The 8,465-nt window shown below is 43.4% G+C and overlaps 1 pseudogene; it reads left to right on the top strand.

Annotated features, from left to right (window-relative positions):
* The first annotated feature begins 2,262 nt into the window (after window positions 1-2,262).
* Window positions 2,263-4,764, top strand: LOC103780008 (annotated as a pseudogene).
* Window positions 4,765-8,465: the final 3,701 nt, after the last annotated feature.

Genomic DNA, 8,465 nt, shown 5'->3' with positions numbered 1-8,465 from the left:
ACTGTAACGTGATTTGTCAGCTTTAGAAGACTATACAATTTTTTTTTTGTCTTATATTATGATAATGTATGCAGTATTTATGTACTGAAGCTTTTCCATAACTGCTTTCTGACTAAGAAACCATTAGGAGCCCAAATTATAAAAATCATAATTAACTGGATATGTGGTATAGCTATCTAGCAGTGATCTCTTTATGCAAGAGATGTGGTCTGCCTTACAAATCAGGATTTAATCATCAGGTCTGTATTAGATTAGTTGAGGGAAGATCTATCACTACAGCTTAATCATGTGTAATTTGGGCTTTTTGACAATGGAACTGTCTCAGCAAGAAGTGTAGTGCTGTGCTGCTGCATGGATTAAACCAGCAGAAACCCGTGTGTGAAGTGCAGGAGTCCTAGGGTGATAGAGAGCTCTACAATTCAGTCCCTTTTCTGGGGACTGCACTGGGACTCCTCCCTTGTGTAACCTACTTGTGCTGCAGGTACTGACATCAAACTGCTCAGCAACTAGAACTTGCTGAGGAAAAAAAGCTGTGGGTTTTTTGTTGTTGTTGGTTTTGTTTTTTGGGGAGTGTGTGCACGTAGTGGTTTTTTTTTTTTTTTTTTTTTAAATTTAGTCTTTGCAGGACAGAATTATTCTTTTCAGAGTGAGGCTGATGCTGCCCATGAGTGTAGGGAGGCTAGGTCAGTTAGGACACAGCTGGAGAAAGCCCTGGGGGATTCTGGCCAGCTCCATCCATAGGTACAAATGTGCTGCTTCTGTCAGCTAGTATTTTTTTGTTTTCTGCATTCACCAAATGACAAAGTTGCAACGATCCTATGGATTGTCTTGGAATTATGAAAGTCAAAGTTCATGAAGAGTTTTAAAGCAACAGGTGATTTAGGCTGTGTTGCTGCTGTTTCCCACAGTCCAGCATGTGTGTGTCTTGGGGAAGACAGATGCACACGGCAGTAAGTGAAGGTTTATGAAAAGATGCTGTTTTATTAGTCTAAGGCTCCACTTTTTCCTGTAGGACAGAACTGTTTGTGTCAAGGTGTGTGACAGCACCCATGTTGTAAGACCTGGACTAAGTATGACATGTTGGTCTGGGACATAGTGGTGGGTTAACCCTGGCTGAGCATCAGGTGCCCACCAAGCCACTCTATTCCCCCTATTCCCTCTCCTTTTCCTGGGAAGCAGTGCTCCAAAACACTTCATGGTTGCTCTAGAGGACAAGGGAGTGGCTGTCCCTCTCCTCCTCCTTTTTACTCGCTTTATAGTTGAGCAGATGTCATATAGTATAGAATAGCCCTTTGGTCAGTTTGGGCCAGCTGTCCTGGTTATGTCCCCTCCCGAGCTCCTGCCCACTCCATCCCACTGTGGGGGGAATGTTAGAAAGAGCCTTGGTGCTCTGTGAGCACTGCTCAGTGGTAGTCACAACATGGTGTTACCAACACCCTTCTAACTCCCAATACGAAAGCCCTGCACCAGGAGGGCTGCAGTGGAAAAATCACGTCAGCCAGACCCTATACAGACATAAACTGCTGTGTTACCTGCTTGGATGCTGGGAGAGCTAGTGATCCTGTGATGGTTTAGGCTTGTGAAGACTGAAGGGGTAAATAACACTATTCTGAGGCATGTATGTGCCTGGGACAGAGGTGGAGAGCAAAACCCGGCTGTGTGAGAAGGAGTGGTGAGCAAGGCCCATTGATGGACTTTCTGGGATGATCACTATTTAGGGCACCATGGAGAATGGGAAACATCCCTTCTCTGCTATAAACTTCTCCTGGGTTTGGGGAAAGTCCTTCCTTGTGCTTCAGTTCCTCTGGGATACAATAAGTGTGGGGCCCTCCCATGCAAGGAGGACTGCTCAAATGCTTGGGTGAGCTTATGCAGAGAGTCACGTTAAAAAATTCTTTTGACTTGAATGAGTCTGTGTCAGTCTCTGTCTTGATTAATTTACTGGGTTGGTCATGGCTCTGAATGTAGTTGTCCTAGAACTATCCTTGTGACATTCTGTGAAACTAAAAGTGAATTTTATGTTTTATATTTGATAATTCACAATATAATATAGTATATTTAATGTATACCATACTTATATTTTATAATTTTATATATTTATGAATAATATATGAAGAGAGAGAGAGAGTAGCATGGGATAAAGCCCTGGAGTGGAAAGAGGCCCAAGAAAGCTGGTCAGTACTCAAGGATGGCCTCCTCCAAGCCCAGGAGCAATGCATCCAAAAAAGAGGAAGGAAAGCAAAAGTCAGGTGGCCTGCCGGGATGAACAAGGAGCTCCTGGACACACTTAGATGCAAAAAGAGAGTCTACAGAGAGAGGAAGCAAGGGCAGGTAGCCTGGGAAGAATACAAAGAAGTTGTCCTAGCAGCCAGAGATCAGGTTAGGAAAGCTGAAGCCCACACAGAATTAGATCAGGCCAGGGACATCAAGGGTAACAAGAAACACTTCTACAGGTATGTCAGTGATAAACGGAAGGCTAAGGAAGATGTGGGCCCTCTCTGGAAGGAAACGGGAGACCTGGTCACAAGGGATATGGAGAATGCTGAGGCAGTCAACGACTTCTTTGCTTCAGTCTTCACCAGCAAGGGCTGTAGTCAAACCACCCAAGTTGCAGAAGGCAAAGGCAGTGACAGGAAGAAGGAAGATCTGCCCACTGTATGTGAAGATTATGTTCAAGAACATCTAAAGAACCTGAAGGTGTACAAGTCTAGCAAGATCCATCCACAGATCCTGAGGAAACTGGCAGATGAAGTTGCTGAGCTGCTTTCCATCATATTTGAAAAGTCAAGGCAGACTGGTGAAATTCCCACCGACTGGAAAAGGGGAAACATAACCCCCATCTTCAAAAAGGGAACAAAGGCAGTCCCAGGCAACTCCAGGCCAGTCAGTCTGGCCTCTGTGCCTGGCAAGATCATGGAGCAGATCCGCCTGAAGGCTCTGCTAAGGCACACAGAAAATGAGGAGGTGATTTGTCGCAACCAACATGACTTGACCCAGGGCAAACCTTGACTGACAAATCTAGTGGCCTTTTATGATGTAGTTACAACATCGGAGGATAAGGGAAGAGTCATCATCTGCCTGGTCTCAGGCAAAGTGTTTGACACTGTCCTACATGACATCCTGGTCTCCAAATTGGAGAGACATGGATTTGACAGATGGACCACTCGGTGGGTAAGGGATTGTCTGGATGGTCATAGTCAAAGGTCTGTGGCCAATGACTTGATGTTCCAGGTGGAGACTAGTGATGAGTGTGGTGTTCCTCAGGGATTGGTACTGGGACCGGTGCTGTTTAACATCTTTGTTTGTGTTATGGACAGTGGAACTGAGTGCACCCTCAGCAGGTTTCCAGATGACGCGAAGCTGTGTGATGTGGTCGACATGCTGGAGGGAAGGGATACCATCCAGAGGGACTTTGACAGGCTTGAGAGATGGGCTCATGAAATTCAAGAAGGCCAAATGCAAGGTCCTGCAGCTGGGTCGGGGCAATCCCAAGCACAAATGCAGGCTGGGTAGAGTCTGGTTTGACAGCAGTCCTGAGGAGGATGGCTTGGGTGTACTGGCTGACAAAAAGCTCAACATGACCCAACAATGTGCAAGTACAGCCCAGAAAGCCCCAACTGTATGCTGGGCTGCATCAAAAACAGCATGGCCAGCAGGTCAAGGGAGATAAATCTCTCCCTTTATGCCACTTTCGTGAGACCCCACCTGGAATACTGTGTCCAGCTCTGGAGCTCTCAACAGAAGGATGTGTACTTTTTGGAGCAGTTCCACAGGAGGGCCACAAGGATGATCAGAGGGCTGGAACACCTCTCCTATGAGGACAGGCTGAGAAAGTTTGAGTTGTTCAGCCTGGAGAAGAGTAGGGTCCAGGGAGACCTTACTGGGGCTATCCAGTATCTGAAGGGGGTCTACAAGAAAGCTGGGGAGGAACTTTTTACAAGGACTTGTAGTGATAGAGGTAATCACTTCAAACTGGAAGAGGATGTATTTAGATTGGATATAAGGAAGAAGTTCTTCAGTGTGAGGGTAGTGAGACAGTGGAGCAGGTTGCCCAGGGAAGTTGTGGATGCTCCATGACTAGAGGTACTCAAGAACAGGTTGGATGGGGCCACCTGGTATAGTGGGAGGTATCTCTGCCCATGGCAGGAGGTGTTGGAACTAGATGATCTCTAAGGGCCCTTCCAACCTAAGTCATTCTTTGATCCTATGATTTTCTTTTATATATAAGATTTATATAGGAGGAAGAGGCAAAGTTTCCCTAAAATATTTTCTGGGTGAATAAGGAACTGGCTAGAAGGTTGCACTCAAAGAGTTGTGATCAATGGCTTGAAGTCCACATGGAGACCATTGACAAATGGAGTTCTTCAGAGGTCTGTTCTGGGTCCAGTGCTGTTTAACATCTTTGTCAGTAACATGGATAGTGGCATTGAGCGCACCCTCAGCAAGTTTTCTCATGACACTAAGCTGTGTGGTGCAGTGGACTCACTTGAGGGAAGAGAGGCCATCCAGAGGGACCTTGACAGGCTTGAGAAAAGGGCCAATGCAAACTACATGAGGTTCAACAAGTGAAGTGCAAGGTCCTGCACCTGGGTTGGGCCAATCCCAGGCACAAACTGGATACAGAGTTGGTTGCGAGTAGCCCTGAAGAGAAGGACTGGGGGGTGTTGATTGATGAGAAGCAAGGCCAACTGCATCCTGGGATGTATCAAGAGAGGTGTGGCCAGCAGATCAAGAGAGATGATTCTCCCCTTTTACTCTGCTCTTGTGAGACCCACCTTGAATACTACATCCAGTTCTGCTGTCCCCACCATAAAAGGGACACAGATCTGTTGGAATGAGTCCAGAGGAGGCCACAGAGATGATCCAGGGGCTGGAGCATCTCTGCTAGGAGGCTAGGCTGAGGCCACTGGGGTTGTTCAGCCTGGAGAAGAGAAGATTCCGGGGGTCCTTATAATTGCCTTCCAGTAGTATCTAAAGGGAACCTACAGAAAGGCTGGAGAGTGACTTTTCAAAAGAGTGTGCAGCGACAGGACAAGGGGAAATGGTTCTAAAGTGGAGGAGAGTAGGTTTAGACTAGATCTTAGGAAGAAGTTCTTCAGTATGAATATGGCTAGACTCTGGAGTAGATTGGCCAGAGAGGTTATGGATGCCCCCTCCATGGAGGTGTTTAAGGCCAGGATGCATGAGGCCTTAAGCAACCTAGTCTAGTTGAGAGGTGTCCCTGCCCATGGAAGGTTGGATTAGATGATCTCTAGGGTCCCTTCCAGCCTAAGCCATTCTATGATTCTGTAATTCTATGAAACCATGACTCTTCTGGGTGTCTCACTAGAATCGAGTGTTTTGGTTTTCATTCAGGATTTTCCGTCATGTGTTTATTGTGTCCTTTTGTGCAGTTTGTGTTAGAACTTGTTTCTGATTGAGCTTTCTGGTGCCCAGCCTGGCAGAGAAGGAGGAATGTCCAAGAAGCAGGCTCTCATTTTGACTTGCCAAGATGTCCTGAGCATCATACTTCTCATGACACATGTAGCCCAGCAAACTGAGTAATGTTCTATAAAATACATGAGTCATGGAACTAGACATCTTTAGTGCAGCTACACGAAAACACTTGATTTATAAGTAGATTTCTAAAATAGTAGTAGATATAAGTAGATTTATAAGCAGAAAGGTGAAGAACAGAACTCTCACTTGACCTACCAGTTGTCAGAAGAGCTGTATTTCTGCCCCAGTCCCTCCACTTGAACGCAAGAGGTCTCTTGCCTGTCATAGTTCAAATTTTCCTGGGGAAAAAAAAAAAGAAAAAAATATATGTCAATGATGCCGTAGTCTGAACTATTATGAACTGTATGGTTTTTTTGAGCATTTCTTGATCCGTGTGAGCTGCCATAGATAATAGTATCTTACAGTTTTCCTCTTTGCTGTGCAACTTTGCTGTCAGATTCTAAAGACTGTCTGGTGCTTGTTGGGGGCTGCCAGAGAAAACTAACTCAGTGCAGGCTAACCAAGGTAAAGATGAACTTAGGATGTATTCTGCTTGAACATTTCACCAAACTTCAGTTAAACCCTTTTAAGGATTAAGAAACCTGACTTATCACCCCCTTCCTACTTCAGACCATGTTCTGTCTGTCCATCCAGCAGTAGATCTTTTCATCTGTGGGGATGGTATTTGCTCTACCTTCACCCCTAAAAATCCACAAATATTTGGTGTTGATGGGTTTTTGTTACTCCTGATCTTTTTTTTTTTAATCATTAATTCCTGAGCTGTGCATTATAGTCCATCAATGGGCCTGTATTCAGAAGTGATTATAAATAATGCATCTATTTTAGCCTCATTTCCTGAGGCAATTAAATCTTATTCAGGCACATTGTTGGTCTGCCTCTTTCTGTTCACCCAATAACTTTTTACCTCCTTGTCAGACTTTGGTAAATTCTGACAGAGATAAATATCTAACTTATGGAATTCCTTCAGATTTTATAAAAACAGATGGCTAATTAAAGGAAAGCAACCCAATTAGTGCCCTCAAGGGAAATGTTTCATGATGTGCTTAGCCTTTGAGTTCTTCAGAGAATTTACATGAAAGAAATACAAATATCCCAAAGATAACAAAGCTTGTACTAGCGCCAGGATTGTGTTACACATCAGGGAGTCCAACAAGGAGGCACAAACCTACTGGCATTGTTAGGCCTGCAGCTCATACTATCTTGCTTGCATAAATGAAAACAAACAAAACTGGTTAGGAAGCTGATTTAATATTTGTATTTCCACACCTGCTGTTTCTTTCATGCCATTATTTTTGTGTTATTGTAGTAAAAGTAAGCTTGTATAGAGAAGTGAGGGAACTAATGTTGTGAACTGTCTTGTTCAGTTTTGGAATGGATTTCCTTAGTGTATGCATGGAAGGTGGCAGAGAGCTGTTGTCCTGGGTATGGAATTGGTCTGGGGGTGAATTCAGCTTTGACCCAGCTTTGAGAAAAAAAAATGATCCTGAGATCTCTTCCAAATGTACTTGTGCTATGGATTGTAGCTTGATTTTTTTTTTTTTAAATCATTAGTCATTATAATTCCTACCTTCTTGTTACATCACTCTTCCTTTGTTTCTACTCCTCTTAATGAAAAAAATCAACCTGTGTATTCTATTCCTTCCCACCACTCTCAAACCAGCATCATCCACTATGTGTGCTCTCCCAGAATACTTAAATGAAACTTTTGCAGCGAGGCTACTGCAATTTACAGGCCTTTGAAGACTGTAAAATTATCAGGGTATCATTTCTGATGCTGTCAAAAAGATGCATTATGTCTGGCAACTACTAGCTGACAGGAAAGAGAGGAACACTTTTTACATTGTTTTATGGCATGTGGTTTCAGTACTGATGTTTGAACCTTCTGTCATTATATTTCTGTGACTGTTCTTGTACTGATCAAGCTGCTTTCATCTGGGCCGCAGGTAAGGAGATGTCAAAGATAGATTATTTCCTGTAATTAGGTGTTGTATCTGGATGACTGACCTAGCTGGTGGAACAGTGGCTAATGCCTGAGGATTGTAAAAGTGTGTACTACTCTAAGAAACAAGTTTCTTGATAAAACTGCAAATTGTTCTTGTGACAGGGAGAAGAGCAGAGATCAGAGGAGGTATTTGGATGTACTTCTGCGGACATCATTCTGCAGTTTGCTGCTGAATTGAATGTAGTTTGCTGTTTTGACAAAGGAACTACTTAGAAGAGGGTACTCAGAAGAGCTCTGAAGATGATCTGTGGAGCTGGGATCACACGTTTGCTAATCTTATTTATGTTTCATTGACAATAGCTATAAAATTACATCAGAAGCCATAACTTCAGTTTTGGAATCTGTGACGGTGATGAGACCAAAATGATGCTTTTTATTGCCACTGAAACAAAATGAAGTTTTTCACAGAATTATGCTTAATGGTTAAACCTCTCTGGGAGACATGGAGCTTTTTAATACATGGAAAATATGTCATGTTATTCCACAGAAGGAAAACTGAGTATAAGCAGATCACGGACCCCAATAACATTGGGAAATACTGTATCCCTTATTTAATAATAATTTTCCAGTACTTGTTACAGTGGAACTGTATTTTTTGTCATAACTTTTATGACATGAAATACGTCTTAAGCTGTCTCTCCAGGGCTCAGTAGATGTTTTGCATGTTTGGTTGGAAAGGCATGGTTAAGGTAATTTTAGACTGATACAGAATTAGAAACTTAAACCCGAACTACTGAAACCATGCAAATTTTGAAACGCATTTCACTATTTGTGAATCTTTCATCAAATATTGTGAATGGCTTCTACGCTTTGCCATATCAATAAAGAATGTCATAAATACTGTAGCTTTGCTTCTTCAGGTCTCAGACCAGTTTCTGGAACAACATAATTTATTTATTCACCACACTACCCAAATATTTGTCCTGGCTGGGCACTTGGGTTGTTTTCCCCCCAAGCCAGGCAG

The sequence above is a fragment of the Merops nubicus genome, unplaced genomic scaffold (assembly GCF_000691845.1).
Source record: "Merops nubicus isolate BGI_N331 unplaced genomic scaffold, ASM69184v1 scaffold10769, whole genome shotgun sequence".
NCBI classification, from domain to species: domain Eukaryota; kingdom Metazoa; phylum Chordata; class Aves; order Coraciiformes; family Meropidae; genus Merops; species Merops nubicus.
The sequence above is the reverse complement of the archived record's forward strand: the minus strand, read 5'-3'. Positions and strand labels throughout refer to the sequence as shown.